This window comes from Oryctolagus cuniculus, chromosome 19 (assembly GCF_051225735.1).
Source record: "Oryctolagus cuniculus isolate XC-2025 breed Fujian yellow rabbit chromosome 19, ASM5122573v1, whole genome shotgun sequence".
In the NCBI taxonomy this organism is placed as follows: domain Eukaryota; kingdom Metazoa; phylum Chordata; class Mammalia; order Lagomorpha; family Leporidae; genus Oryctolagus; species Oryctolagus cuniculus.
Window position 1 is genome coordinate 7,135,841 of NC_142885.1, and position 15,285 is coordinate 7,151,125.

General features: G+C 53.9%; 2 long non-coding RNA genes across 2 annotated transcripts in view; one reads left to right on the plus strand and one right to left on the minus strand.

Annotated features, from left to right (window-relative positions):
• Positions 1 to 8,758, plus strand: part of LOC149120321 (uncharacterized) — a 45,418-nt gene extending 36,660 nt beyond the window's left edge. The window contains exon 4 of the long non-coding RNA XR_016225784.1: positions 8,566 to 8,758. This is a non-coding gene — a long non-coding RNA (uncharacterized LOC149120321). The remainder of the gene's footprint in view (positions 1 to 8,565) is intronic.
• Positions 413 to 2,337, minus strand: LOC149120323 (uncharacterized). The gene is made up of 2 exons (XR_016225781.1): positions 1,430 to 2,337; positions 413 to 973 (listed from the first exon to the last, which is right to left on the minus strand). It is a non-coding gene; the product is annotated as an uncharacterized LOC149120323 (long non-coding RNA).
• Positions 8,759 to 15,285: the final 6,527 nt, after the last annotated feature.

Here is a 15,285-nt window from a genome sequence, read left to right on the forward strand (position 1 = left end):
AGGTGCACGTGTTAGAAAATGTGGCTTTTTTTGTTTTTTATATTTTTATAGGCCGGCGCCGCGGCTCACTAAGCTAATCCTCCACCTTGCGGCGCCGGCACACCGGGTTCTAGTCCCGGTCGGGGCGCAGGATTCTGTCCCGGTGGTTGCCCCTCTTCCAGGCCAGCTCTCTGCTGTGGCCAGGGAGTGCAGTGGAGGATGGCCCAGGTGCTTGGGCCCTGCACCCCATGGGAGACCAGGAGAAGCACCTGGCTCCTGCCATCGGATCAGCGTGGTGCGGCGGCCGTAGCGCGGTGGCCGTGGCGGCCATTGGAGGGTGAACCAATGGCAAAGGAAGACCTTTCTCTCTGTCTCTCTCTCTCACTGTCCACTCTGCCTGTCCAAAAAAAAAAAAAAAAAGAAAAGAAACACCTTTATTTTTGGGTTTATAGCTTTAATCAGTTAGCTCTCATGCACATCACCCATAGATTTTTGAAAGTGGTGACAGGTGCACGGGGAGCCAAAGCATAGAGCTCGTTGGACAAATCTCCATCATTCCTCTGTTCTCTGGGCAGTCTCACTCAGGTGCACGCAGAAGGTGTTCCTTCCCCCTTTTGGCCCAGACAGCTGGGGCAGCGTGCACAGCTGGAGTCCCCATCCCCCATCCCCCATCCCCTTCATGGCAAACTCCCGGACCTCTCTGAGCACCCAAGGGCTCCGCTTCTCAAAGGCCCCTCGCCGTGGGTGGGTGCGCCTGTGACTGTTGATGGCGTGCCCTTGGTTGTCACCTTGCCGACAGCCCTCTTCCTCCCCACCGCCCTTCTTTGCAGAGCCCATCCTCTGGTTCCCTCCCCGAATGCCTGCAGCAGCTGGGTTGGGTCGGGGAACACGATCCAAGTCTTTCCGTGGGTGGTGGGGATCCAGTCCCTTGAGCTTGAGCCATCGCTGCCGACACCCGTGGGCTCCTGCCCTGGCAGGAAGCTGGAGTCAGGAGCTGGAGGTGGAAGTGGAACACAGGCTGTCTGACGTCTGACAGGACACTTGGGTGTCTCCGCTGCTCGGCCAGACGCCTGCCCCTGTGCGTGGCTTCCTCTGAACCCCTCTTCCCTCTCGCTCCTCATTCCCTGTAGGAGCTGGGAGCTCTGTCTCGCTTCCCTGGCAGCTCAGGCTGCGGGCAGCCTCTCTCTGCCTCGCCTCCATCCCACTTTGCATGTCTGAAGATGCCCAGCCTTGGGGGTCCCAGCCCTGCTGTGTGCAGTAGTCTTCACCCTCTCCCTGGGGTGTGCGATTTTAAATACAGTCTTAGCTTTCGAACTTGACCTTGGCACTGCACACAGGACAGTTCCCCAGCCTAGGATGACTCATGAGAACATCCTGTGCCGTCCCTCCCCCACTCCCACCCCGCCCTCCGGAGCCACTGCGGGCCTCCCCTCCTGGCCACCAGCCTCACCTCTCATGCCAAAAATAGGACTTGGAGCCAGCTCCCCCTGTGACATAAGGAGTCTTCCAGACACGGACAGGAAATGGACAGGCCAGGGCTCCAAACCCGCGGCAGTCTCACTTCTAGTTTTCCAGGGCATGTCTCTCTTTTGTTTTTGATGGCATGCTGGGCTCTGAAACAGGTGAATTGGGGCTGACGTTAGGCACAGTGGGTTAAGCCGCCACCTGCAGTGCCCACATGCCGTAGGAGCTCCGGTTTGAGTCCCGGCTGCTCCACGTCTGATCAGCTCTCTGCTGATACATCTGAGAAAGCCGTGGAAGGTGGCCCAAGTACTTGGACCCTTGCCACCCACGTGGAAGACCTGGATGGAGTTCCAGGCTCCTGACCAGCCTAAGCCATCTGGGGAATAAACCAACAGAAGGAAGATCTTTCTCTATGTCTCTCCCTTGCTCTGTAACTCTGCCTTTCAAATAAATAAATAAATCTTTAAAAATTGGTGAGCAAAACAGAAGTTGATCTCAAGTATCCACGGGTTAGTGGGTGACCCCAGGTCATTAGCATGGGACTGCCGCAAGAGGTTGGAGCTCTCGGGGCCGGCCCTGTGGCTCACTGGTTTAATCCTCCGCCTGCGGCACTCACATCCCATACGGGCGCCGGGTTCTAGTCCTGGCTGCTCCTCTTCCAGTCTAGCTCTCTGCTGTGTCCCGGGGAAGGCAGTGGAGGATGACCCAGGTGCTTGGGCCCTGCACCCGCATGGGAGACCAGGAGGAAGCACCTGGCTCCTGGCTTCGGATCGGCATAGCTCCGGCCGTAGTGGCCATTTGTGGGGGTGAACCAAGGGAAGGAAGACCTTTCTCTCTCTCTCTCACTGTGTCACTGTCTCGCTAACTCTGTCAAATAAATTAAAAAAAAAAAAAAAAAAGGTTGAAGCTCTCAAGCACTTGCCGACTGCACCCCAGCAGCTTGGGCAGAGGCTTCTGCCAGGAGCCCCCCCCCCCATCAGTCCCAGCTGACTTGGGGTCCCAGAGGTTAGGCAGGAGCTGTAGTGTGCTGGCCTGGCCTGCGCCAGGAGCTGTGGCTTGCGAGGTAAGTGTTCCAGATCCAGGCTGCCAAGGGCGATATCACCTGCCCACCCCAGGCACAGACCTCCGGCCTCCTGAACCCCTTCTCCCCCTTCCTGTCAGGATTGCCGCAGTCTGAAACGCATCCAGCTGTTCTCCGTCTCTGCTCTGCAGGTCACAGAGGACTAGAACCCTCTCCCACTCCCCTTTCCAGCGCTTGGACCAACCGCCGGCTTCTCCCCACTTTGGTTCTTTCCCCAAGAAACAACCTCATAATCACCACCTAGCTTTTATTTATTTTTATTTGAAGGTCAGAGTTAGAGAGAGAGAGAGGTCTTCCGTCCAATGGTTCACTCCCCAATTGGCCGCAACGGCCGGAGCTGTGCTGATCCGAAGCCAAGAGCCAGGAGTTTCTTCCAGGTCTCCCACGTGGGTACAGGGGCCCAAGAACTTGGGCCATCTTCTACTGCTATCCCAGGCAGAGAGCTGGATCAGAAGTGGGACAGCTGGGTCTCGAACCGGTGTCCATATGGGATGCCAGCGCTTCAGGCCAGGACTTAACCACTGCGCCGCAGCGCCGGCCCCGATCATCACCTAGTTGTTGGAAACATGAAATATGGCAATGACCTAAGAAGTTCAAGTCAGATTTCTTTCTTTCTTTATTATTATTATTTTTTTACAGATTTATTCATTTGAAAGAGCCACACAGAGAGAGAGAGAGAGAGAGAGAAGGAAGGGGGAAGGAGATGTCTTCCATCTGCTGGTTCACTCCCCAAATGGCCACAACAGCCGGGGCTGGGTCAGATGGAAGCCAGGAGCCAGGAGCTTCTTCCGGGTCTCCTATGGGGGGTACAGGGGCCCAAGGACTTGGGCCATCTTCTACTGCTTTCCCAGGCCACAGCAGAGAGCTGGGTTGGAAGTGGAACAGCCGAGGCTCGAACCAGCACCCATACTGGATGCCATTGCTGCAGGTGGCAGTTTTACCGGCTAAGCCACAGTGCTGGCCCCTCGAGTCAGATTTTAACTTTGCCTCTTGAAGCCATTCATGATGTAAGCAAAAAACCCGCTGCTTATGGTGACAAATGGCGGCCATGTCTGCTAACTGGATTTTTTTTTTTTTTTTTGACAGGTAGTTAGAGACAGAGACAGAGAGAAAGGTCTTCCTTCTGTTGGTTCATTCCCCAAATGGCCGCTACGGCTGGAGCTATGCCATTCTGAAGCCAGGAGCCAGGTGCTTCTCCTGGTCTCCCATGCAGGTGCAGGGCCCAAGCACCTGGGCCATCCTCCACTGCCTTTGCAGGCCACAGCAGAGAGCTGGACTGGAAGAGGAGCAGCCAGGACTAGAACCCAGCACCCATATGGGATGCCAGAGCTACAGGTGGAGGATTAACCAAGTGAGCCATGGCACCGGCCCCCTGCTAACAGGCAGTGGGCGGATTTCTACCAGACTGAACAACAAAGCACTGGGAACCCTGGGAGTGGAAATGAGAGTGGCACAGGCTATGCTGGTGGGGGTGCCCCCAGTGCTGCTGCCCCCAGGGCCCTGCAGCTGCTCTGGCTGCGTGGGGCTCCCAGCCTCTACGAGGGCACAGACTGGGCCGTGGATCCTCCCTTTCCCAGCTTCTTGGGATCTGCTCTGTTCTGAGCTCCCTGCCCCAGCTCTCGTTTCTCGGGGTTCCTCCTCTTCAGAGCAGGGGCCGTTCTGCCAGGTTCCTGTGAGCCCAGGCGATGTGAGCGCTCACCCTGCTCGCGGCTGCTGCAGTGCCGTTCCAGGCTCCGGAGCCGTTGAAGGCACCAGTATCACCCGTTACAGTGGCCCGAGCTGACTGAGCTGTTCAGCAGTAGAGAGAAATGACTGTGTCCACGCTGGGTCCAGAAGCCATGACTGCGTGGTTGCATTTAGAAGTTTGCAGAGACAGGAAGCAGAATAGTGATTGCCCGGTGCCGGAGTGGGGACAGGACTCAGGGGATGATAACTTCAGAGGGTTTGGTTTGTTTGTTTGTTTTTAAAGACTTATCTATTAATTTGAAAGGCAGAGTTACAGAGAGAGGAGAGAGATTCCATCTCCTAGTTCACGCCCCAAATGGACAAAATGGCTGGGGCTGGGGTGGGCCAACGCCAGGAGCCTGGAACTCCAGCTGGAGTGGCATGGGTGGCTGGGGCCCAAGTGCTGGGGCATCTGCTGCCGCTTCCCCAGGCACATTAGCAGGGAGCTGGGTCGGGATTGGAACCGGGTGCTCGTGTGGGATGCTGGCGGCACAGGCCGTGGTGTAACCCACTGTGCCAGAACACGGGTCCCCTGGGGGATGTTTTTGCAGATGATAAAAATGTTCTGAAACTGTGATGGTGGCAAAACTTTCTGAATGCACTAAAAGCCACAGAATTGAATACTTTATGGATTAGGGTGAGAGTTTGGCATGGTGGTTAGGTTGCTGCCTGCCTGTAACACCCACTTCCTGTGTCTGGGTGGCTGGGTTCAAGTCCTGGCAGCAGCTCTTCCTCCTCTTCCTCCTCCCCCTCCCTCCTCTTCTATCTTTTTATTTATTTGAAAGAGCTACAGAGAGAGACGGAGAGACAGATTCTTCTATTCATTGGTTCCTTCCCCAGATGGCCACAACAGCTGATGCTGGGCCAAGCCAAAGTCAGGAACTTCCTCTGGGTCTCCCCCATGGGTGTCAGGGGCCCAAGCACTTTTGCCACCCTCCATTTTGCTTTTGCAGGCACTTAAATAGGGAGCTGGATGGGAAGTGGCTTTACTCGCAACACCGGCCCCCGGCCTCTGCTCCCGAACCCCGCTTCCTGCTCATGTGCACCCTGGGGGGCAGCAGTGATGGCTGAAGTAATGGGGTCCCTGCCACCCACATGGGAGGCCCAGATGGAAGTCTCTCTCTCTCTCTCTGTCAAATACATTTTCAAAGACAAGTTTATTGAAAAACAAATGGGTGAGTTGTGTGGAGCATGTGTTAGGAAAGAAGAACAGGACAAAGAGGCGAGATTCGAACTCACAGCCGAGTTCAAGGGAGAGAACCAGAGAGGGGCTCACTACCAAGGTGCTCTTGGGACAGACAGAGAGCAGGAACTCTTACAGGCTAGGTTTACATAGCATAAGGCAGCCAAGGGTCGTGCGGGGTTGGGTGTTTGGCAGGGCTGAGCAGGTTTGCACGGGCTTCCCTGCAGGCTAACAGCTGGGGGTGTTGAGCTGGGTGTGGGAGACGGTGGAGGCTGAGTTTGGGTTCGTTATGGAAGATAGTAGGGAGGCGATTATATCTCAGCGGAGGTCAGAGGCTAAAACAGATCTAAGATCTTTGCCCCATCGGAGTGGATTGGATCTCTAAGAATATAAGCAGTAAGTCCATGTTTTAGATGGAGGGGAGAAACGGAGGGAACGTGTGTGACAGGAGTCAGGCCAGGGTGCAGTGTGCAGACACGCTGAGCCCTAGGGACCCTTGGAAATGTGTGTGGGTGTGTTCTCAGTGGCTGGGAAGTGCTGTCAGCATTTAGGGGATGAGAGATGGGGAAAGAAAGGGAGACGGGGTAGGGGTGGGGGACTGCCAATCCTGCGAAGTCCGGGTCCTACACACAAAGATGTGTGCCTCCTTGCCAGCCTAACCTCCCCACCCCCTGCTGAATACCCAGCCCAGGGGACGCCTGTGAAAAGAAGCAGAAGGACAGTGAGAGACAGAGAAAGAGAGCTCTCGTTCACCCGTTTACTCCACAAATGCCTAGGAGCCTCCAGTTTAATCCGGGTCTCCCATGTAGGTAGTGGGAAACCAAGTACTTGGGCCATCGCCTGCTGCCTCCCAGGGTCTGCATTAGCAGGAAGCTGGAGCTGGATCTCACCCCAGGCACTGTGATGGGATGCAGGAGCCTCTTAAGTACTTGGCGGAAGGATTATCCCAAGGGGAAACTTCTTTAAAGAAAGATGTATTTCTTTTTTTTTTAAATTTTTTAAATTTTTTTATTTTTATTATTATTTTTTTTTTGACAGGCAGAGTGGACAGTGAGAGAGAGAGAAAGGTCTTCCTTTGCCATTGGTTCACCCTCCAATGGCCGCCGCAGCCGGTGCACCACGCTGATCCAAAGGCAGGAGCCAGGTACTTCTCCTGGTCTCCCATGGGGTGCAGGGCCCAAGTACTAGGGCCATCCTCCACTGCACTCCCTGGCCACAGCAGAGGGCTGGCCTGGAAGAGGGGCAACCGGGACAGAATCTGGCGCCCCGACCGGGACTAGAACCCGGTGTGCCAGCGCCGCAAGGCAGAGGATTAGCATAGTGAGCCGCGGCGTCGGCCGAAAGATGTATTTCTTTATTTGAAAGGCAGAGTGACAGAGAGAGCGATCTGTCTATTAGTTCACTCCCAAAAGGGTCACAACAGCCAGGGCTGGGCCAGGCTGAAGCCAGGAGCCTGGATCTCCAACCCGGTCTCTCACACGGGTGGCAGGAGCCCAAGTGCCCTGGGCATCCTCTGCTGCCCTCTCAGGTGCCTTCGCAGGGAGCTGGATCAGGAGCGGAGCAGCGGAGACTCGAGCCAGCACTCTGATGAGGGATGCCGGCGTCGGGGGGGGGGGGGAGGGGCGACTTTCTGATGTTGACATCATGCATCGTAGCACCTTGCTGGCCAAGGCTTTAGACACCTCTGCTGCGCCGTTGGGATCACAGAGGTCAGTCTGCACATCGGCTCTGCTTCTCGCTCTGACCGACACATAACGGAAGGCGTTTGTGGGGTAGAGGAGGCTGTTTGGTCCCTAAATCCCCCTGCGTCCGCCTTGGTCTTTGCACCACATCCGATGAAGCCGAGAGCAGGGCAGCCCTTCAGCCAAAGGCTCCCTCACCTCCGGCGGGATCCTGGTTTTCTCACACAGGGCCCAGCCCAGCTTCGGGTGTTTGCTTAGGGGTTATTTTTAGGCCCCCACAGCACCAATGAGGTCAATCCTTGGGGTATTTCTGCAGCATTATTTTTTTTTTTTTACCCGATCATGACTGTTTCCAACCAAGTAGAAACATTTCCTTTTTAAGGTGGTGTTTCTCGGGCAGTTAGAAAGACTAATCCAAAAGATTAGCAGAAATAGCAGCTGTGGAAGAGCCGGAATCCCAGCAGCACGGGCGAGGCACTCCCCAGGCCCCTCGGGATGTGAGAAAAAGCAAAGAGGAAAACACGAGAGACGCAAAGTGGACGTCCACGAGTGGCGTGGTCCTCACGGGAGCCCAGAGTTGTTGTTTTTGTTTTTAATTGTTTATTTAAAAGAGTAAGAGATCTTCTAGCCACTGTGTCTCTCCCTAAAAGGCCACAACAGCCAGGGCTGAGCCAGGCCAAATCCAGGAGCCAAGAACTCCATCTGGGACTCCCACGTGCGTGCAGGGACCCAAGTGCTTGGGCTGTCTTCCGCTGCTTTCCCAGGCGCGTTAGGAGGGAGCTTGGTTGGAAGTGGAGCAGCCAGGACTTGAACTGGCACCCGTGTGGGATGCTGGTGTTGTAGGCGGTCGCTTAGCCAACTGTGCCACAGCAACAGCCCCTTCTTTGGTATAACCAGAAATCAGTGAAAAGTAGCATAAACCTGACCCAGAGCTGTATCCCTCCCACCCACTAGACTTCATATTAAGAAACAGGGCCGGTGCTGTGGTGCAGCGGTTGAGGCCAACATCTGCAGAGCCGGCATCCCACATGGGCGCTGGTTCAAGTCCTGGCTGCTCCACTTGCGACCCAGCACCCTCCTAATGCACCTGGGAAGGCAGTGCAAGGTGGCGCAAGTCCTTGGGCCCCTGCATCCACGTGGGAGACCCAGAAATGAAGAAGCTCCTGGCTCGTGGCTTCGGATTAGCCCAGCCCTGGCCGTTTCGGCCATCTGGGCAGTGAACCAGCTGATAGAAGACCTCTCTCTCTCTCTCTCTCTCTCTCTGCCTCTGCTTCTCTGTAACTCTGCCTTTGAAATAAATAAATAAATCTTTTTTTTTTTTTTTTGACAGGCAGAGTGGACAGTGAGAGAGAGAGACAGAGAGAAAGGTCTCCCTTTGCCGTTGGTTCACCCTCCAATGGCCGCCGCGGCCGGCGCACCGCGCCGATCCGATGGCAGGAGCCAGGAGCCAGGTGCTTTTTCCTGGTCTCCCATGGGGTGCAGGGCCCAAGCACCTGGGCCATCCTCCACTGCACTCCCTGGCCACAGCAGAGGGCTGGCCTGGAAGAGGGGCAACCGGGACAGAATCCGACGCCCCGACCGGGACTAGAACCCGGTGTGCCGGCACCGCTAGGCGGAGGATTAGCCTAGTGAGCTGCGGCGCCGGCATAAATAAATAAATCTTAAAGAAAAGAAAAGAAAAGAAAAGAAATAGCCCTGGGGCAGGTGTTTAGACCTGCAGTGCCCACCATCCCACACCAAGTGCTTGAAGTTTGATTCCCAGCTTCTGCTCCTGACCCCAGCTTCCTGCTAACGCTCTGGTAATGGGAGTCCTGGATTGAGTTAGTCCGAGGCATTGTGGGCGTTTGGGGAGTGAACCAGCAGATGGGAGCTCTGTCTCTCAAATTAATGCCTTTTTTTTTTTTTTTTTTTTTTTTTTTTTTTTTTTTTTTTTTTTTTTAGCACTCCTTTAGCTCTTTAGCTTCTTTGTAGTCAACCCTATGCATCGGCTGGGTTGGCTCCATGGGTGTGGCCTGATGCTTTGTCTTTGAGGTCTCAGCCTTCCTCAGGGTGCAGCCGTACTGAGGGAACAGTGTTTCCTCTCGGGAAGGGCGCGAGGCTGCGTTGTAACTTAGCGCACGCACCTTCCGCCAGGTGAAATAACGCAGACAGAATGGACAGGACCCGTATGCTCGGCTCCAGGCATTTTTGCACCAAGAAGGCAGGATGAGGGGTGCTAGGGGCTGGGGGAAGTGGGGAGCGAGGGGTTAGTGTCTAACGGGTGCAGGGGTCCTGTTTTGGAAGCTGAAAAATGTCTGAAGGGGCAGGCGTTGCAGTGCAGCAGGTCGAGCCACAGCTTGGGACACTCACATCTCACATCAGAGGGCCTCAGCCCCTGCTTCCAGTCCAGCTTCCTGCTAATGTGCCTTGGAGGCAGCAGGTGCTGGAATCGGTGGGAGACCCGGATGGAGTTCCTTGCTCCAGAGGAAGTCCTGGCTCCTGGCTTCGGCCTGGCCCAGCCCTGGTGGTTGCAGGCATTTGGGGAGTGAACCAGTGAATGGACGATCTCTCTCACTCTCACTGTGTGTGTGTGTCTGTCTCCCTCCCTCCCTCTCTCTGGCACTTTGACTTTCACATAAATAAATATTAAGGAAAAGAAAATAAAAATATTCTGTACATAGTGGTGAAATATGGTTAAGGTGGTCAGGTTTATATTTTCTTCTTTTAAAAGATGCATTTATTTGAAAGGCAGAATTAGAGAGGGAGAGTGAAATCTCCCATCCACTGGTTCACTCCTCAAATACCTGCAACTGCCAGGGCTGGGCCAGGCCAGAGCCAGGAGCCAGGAGCTTCCTCTGGGTCTCTGACGTGGGTACAGGGGCCAGGGACCGGGGACAAGGACTTCAGGTGCCTTCCCAGACACATTAGCAGGGAGCCGAATCAGAAGTGGAGCAGCAGGGACTTGAACTGGTACCTACATGGGATGCCAGCACTGCAGGCGTTGGCTTCGCTCGCTACACCACAGTGCCAGCCCCTGTGGGTATTTTCACAATAAAAAATATTAACACACACACACACACACATCCCAGTAATTAGTATGACACTTTAAAGGAAGGGCTTACTACTGATGATGGCTGCAGTGGGTTAAGCCAATGCCTGTGACACCAGCATCCCATATGAGCACAATTTCGAGGCCTGGCTGCCGCTCCGCTTCTGATCCAGCTGCCTGCTGATGTATCCGCGAAAGCAGCAGAAAATGACCCGAGCACTTGGACTCCCATTACCCATACCAGGCACCCAAGTGGAGTTCCAGGCTCCTGGCTTTGGCCTGACCCAAGCCTGGCTGTTGCTATCATTTAGGAGTGAAGCAATGGATAGAAGATTGCTCTCCCTCTCTCTTTCTAATTCTGCTTTTCAAATAAATAAATGCATCTTTAAAAAGAGGGGACAGTATATAGTAGGAAATTTTGGGAACCCTCTGCATGAGGGTTTGAATCCTACCTCGACCCCTTCCACAGCAAGGCGCTTGACTGCTGTCATCCTCAGGTGACTTCTTTATAAAACCGTTAATGACATCTATGTCGTTAGGGCCAGTGTGGGGGATCGCAGGCACTCTGTCCTCTGCCTGGGGCATGGCCAGTGCTCCACAGGTGCCAGGTACAAGTGACAAAGGGATCTTGTCTGTGGGAACCTCAGTTTAGTGGGCTGGGAGGCCGGTGCCACGGCTCACTAGGCTAATCCTCCGCCTTGTGGCGCCGGCACACCGGGTTCTAGTCCTGGTCGGGGCGCCAGATTCTGTCCCGGTTGCCCCTCTTCCAGGCCAGCTCTCTGCTGTGGCCAGGGAAGGCAGTGGAGGATGGCCCAAGTGCTTGGGCCCTGCACCCCATGGGAGACCAGGAGAAGCACCTGGCTCCTGCCATCGGATCAGTGCGGTGGGCCGGTCGCAGCGCGCCGACCGTGGCAGCCATTGGAGGGTGAACCAACGGCAAAGGAAGACCTTTCTCTCTGTCTCTCTCTCACTGTCCACTCTGCCTGTCAAAAAAAAAAAAAAAAAAAGTGGGCTGGGAGTCAATAGCAGGTTTTTGGTGTGTGTGTGTGTTTTTTTTTTTTTTTAAGATTTATTTATTTGTTTATTTGAAAGGCAGAGTTACAGAGAAGCAGAGGTAGAGAGACAAGAGAGAGGTCTTCCATCTGCTGGTTCACTCCCCAGATGGCCGCAACGGCCGGAGCTGGGCCAATCCGAAGCCAGGAGCTTCCTTCAGGTCTCCCACATGGGTGCAGGGGCCCAAGGACTTGGGCCACCTTGCACTGCTCTGCTTCCCAGGCCACAGCAGAGAGCTGGATCGGAAGAGGAGCGGCTGGGATGTGAACCGGGCCCCGTATGGGATGCCAGCACCACAGGCGGCGGCTTTACCTGCTATGCCACAGCACCGGCCCCCAGGAGCAGTTTTAAAATAATAACCAGGTCCAATGAGGCTAAGACCTTTCTTCAGGGTCCTTTCTAGCTGGCATTCTGGTTATAATTCAGGTTAAAAATTAATTTTCAGCTCCTGGGCTGCTAATCTCACCTTCGAGCGTGCATGTGGCATTTCCTGGCTGGGGTTCAGTTTGGGTCTGGTTCTTGGCAGGGTTGGCCTTGGTGGTTAAAGAGAAATCCTTCAAGGGGAAGATTCCTGACGAGCGATCTGGGGTGAGAATCGGAAGTCTGTGGCATAAGTGTGTCCTGTGTGTCCCGTTTTCAGAGGTCAAAACAAAGCGCTTGCAGTGGGAGAACCTGGGGACCTGGGCCCCCAGCGTGGGGTTCTCACACGAGGCTGAGTGCTTGCCCAGCTGCACCCCTTGCTGGCCATGGCTCACTGTGGGGCAAAGGTGCTGGACGGTTACACCTGGGCCCCAGGGAGGTCGCTGGGTTTGTTTATAACGGAGGACAGCAGGGGCTGGCAGCTGACCTAACCGTTAGGATGCCCCCTTGGGACACCAGTCTTCTGTATCTGAGTGTGTGGCGTCAATCCCAGCTTCCTGCTAATGCACACCATGGGGCCGCGGGTGCCGGCTCAGGTGCTTGGGCCCCTGCCACCCACGTGGCAGAACTGGATGCAAGTCCTGGCCCAGCCCTGGCTGTTGTAGGCATTTAGGGAGTGAACCACAGGGTGGGAGCTTTAGTTCTGTTTTCCTCTCTCTCTTCCTCTCAGATGAATAAAAAATAAGAACAATTAATTTATTTAATTAATTCAGATTTGAGGTCGGCCGTGAGACCCAAAAACTACTTAAAACTGACACTCGTGTTTTTGGGCCAGTTCTCAACGTCTCTGCTTTCTGCTGTGGGGTTTAGGTCTCGACTGTTTCTTTCCAGCGCTGTTGGGGCATGATTGACAAATAAATCCGCTTTTCTTGATTTGATCGGCTCTGTTTGCAAACAGAAATCAACTTTTAATAAGCCATCAGTGTGTTCAGTCTGTCTCTATATCCATTTTACATTTCAAATAAGATTAGAAGAACTTGGGAGAAGTTCATTTACATTTGGCTTTAATGTCTGATAGAATTACTTAGCGGTAAAGAAATGTATTTGATTTCAGCTCAGAGGGTTGGGGTGTGAGCATAGGACTTCCTTAAACACGTGGCTTTGTCTTAGCCCATGAGACAGCTTTTCAGTCGAATCTGATACTCAGATTAATTTGTGTGTCGAATTATTTTCCCTTCCTTTATTTTTAAAAAAGATTATTTACTTGAAAGAGTGACAGAGAGAGAGAGAGAAAGAGAGAGAGAGAGAATCCCTCCCTCACTCATCTATTCCCCAGGTGGCTTCACCAGCCCGGGCTGGGCCAGGCCAGAGCCAGAGCCTGGATACTTCATCCAGGCCTCCCCTGTGGGTGCAGGGACTTAAGTACTTGGGCCATGCTCTAATGATTCCCTAGGCACATTAGCAGGGAGCTGGATCAGAACTGGAGCAGCTGGGACTGGTGCTCATATGGGATGCTGGCTTCCAAAGTGGCAGCTTAACCTGCTGTGCCACACACCCTCCTTTCCCTTATTTTTTTAAGATGTATTTGTTTATTTGAAAGGCAGAGTTACAGAGAGGCAGGGCAGAGAGAGAGAGAGGAGAGGTCTTCCATCTGCTACTTCACTCCCCAGATGACTGCATTGGCCAGAGCCGTGACAATCCGAAGCCAGGAGCTTCTTCCACGTCTCCAACACGTGGAAGAAGTGCAGGGGTGCAGGGGCCCAAGGACTTGGTTCTTCTTCTGCTTTCCCAGGCCATAGCAGGGAGCTGGACCAGAAGTGGAGCAGCCAGGACTCAAACTGGCGCCCATATGGGATGCTGACACTGCAGGCGGCAGCTTTACCTGCTATGCCACAGCGCCGGCCCCCCTTCCATTATTTTTTAAACAATTTTTAACTGATATAAAAGTGATATCACATAAATTAACCACTTTAATGTGAATAAGTAAGTGACTTTTAAAGTTTTCTTTAGGTATTTGGGAGGCAGATATATGTGTGCTAATACTGCTGGGAAAGCAGCAGAAGATGGCTCAATGGCTTGGGCCCCTGCACCCATGTGGGAGACGCGGATGGAGTTCCAGGCTCCTGGCTTTGAACTGTCCCAGCCCTGACCACTGCAGCTCTATGGAGGGTAAATCAGTGGATGGAAGATCTCTCTCTCTCTCTCTCTCTCTCTCTGTACCTCTGCCTTCAAATAAATAACTTTTTAAAAAATTACCTGCTATGGTCTGGGAAAGCAGTAGATAATGGCCGAGTCCTTGGGCCCCTGTACCCATGTGGGAGACATGGAAGAAGCTCCTGGCTCCTGGCTTTGGATCGGTGCAACTCCGGCCACTGCGGCCATCTGGGGAGTGAACCAGCGGATGGAAGACCTCTCTCTCTGTGTCTCTACCTCTCTCTGTAACTCTGTCATTCAAATAAAAAAAAATCTTAAAAAAGATAACAAGATGGCTGGGTGAACCAATCTGCAGATTTTCAGGAGCCCCAGGTGGTTTATACACTGTACTTGTGGACAGAGGTGTATAGTGATTTATTTTTAATGTTGAATCGTTTTTATTTAAAAGGCAGAGTGACAGAAACAGAGCTCTCCCATCTGCTGGTTCACTCCCCAGGTGCTGGCCAGGATGAAGCCGGGAGTGTAGAACTCCACTCAGGTCTCCCACGTGGGTGGCAGGGACCCAGGTGGTACTGGAGCCGTCATCTGCTTCCTGCCAGGGTGCACGGTAGCAGGAAGCTGGATTGGAACTGGAGGCAGGACTGGATCCCAGGCACTCAGATATGGGATGGGTGTCCCTAGGGGCAGCTTCACCCCCTGTGTCACAATGTCCGCCCCTCTGTGACAGTCCAGTCGTGCACACGAGGCTTTAGAACCATGATGAAGGCATTTGCTGGATAACAGGGGCCTTTACGATTGGCAGGACCTTCCCGTAGCCTCTGGTTGTTCATGCTTTCAGCCGAGAAATTAGTAACGTGCACTAATGACCTATTACGTGTTTATAAAGTTTTCTTAATAACCTGCAACCCTCCTCCCCCAGGCTTCTTCCCGGAGCTGCCTCCGGCTGATGTAGATTAAACAGCGGAGAGAAACAACTCCCGGTTTCAGGCTACCCTGAGCCCTGGGACAGAGCGCCCGGATCTGAGGTTCCGCTCAAAAGCTGCTGAGTGCCCTTGTGACTCAGATTAAACAGCAAAGCCCTCACGTTGCCTCCGGCCTCCGCGCTGGGCTCCCTCTGCAGCCTCCTCTGCTGCCTGCCCTATGTACGGGATCCAGCCCACCAGCTCCGGGTCCCTCCAGGAGCCTGCGCGAGCCAGCGGCTGAGACGGCTGCCCGTGACCCCCTTCTAGGCTGCTTTTCCCCAGAAGTGCACATGAGATTACTGCTTTCAGTATCGTATGTTTGCCACGTCAGGACAGTGGTGTGATTTAAAAAAAATATTATTTATTTATTTGAAAGTCAGAGTTACAGAGAGAGGGAGGGAGAGACAGAGAGAGGTCTTCTGTCCGTTGGTTCACTCCCCAGATGGCCTCAATGACTGGACTGTGCTGAGCCAGGAGCTTCTTACAGGTCTTCCACAAAGGTGCGGGGACCCAAGGACTTGGGCCACCTGCTGCTGCCTTCCCAGGTACATTAACAGGGAGCTGCATCAGAAACAGAGCATCTGGGAGTTGAACCGGCACCCATATGGGATGCC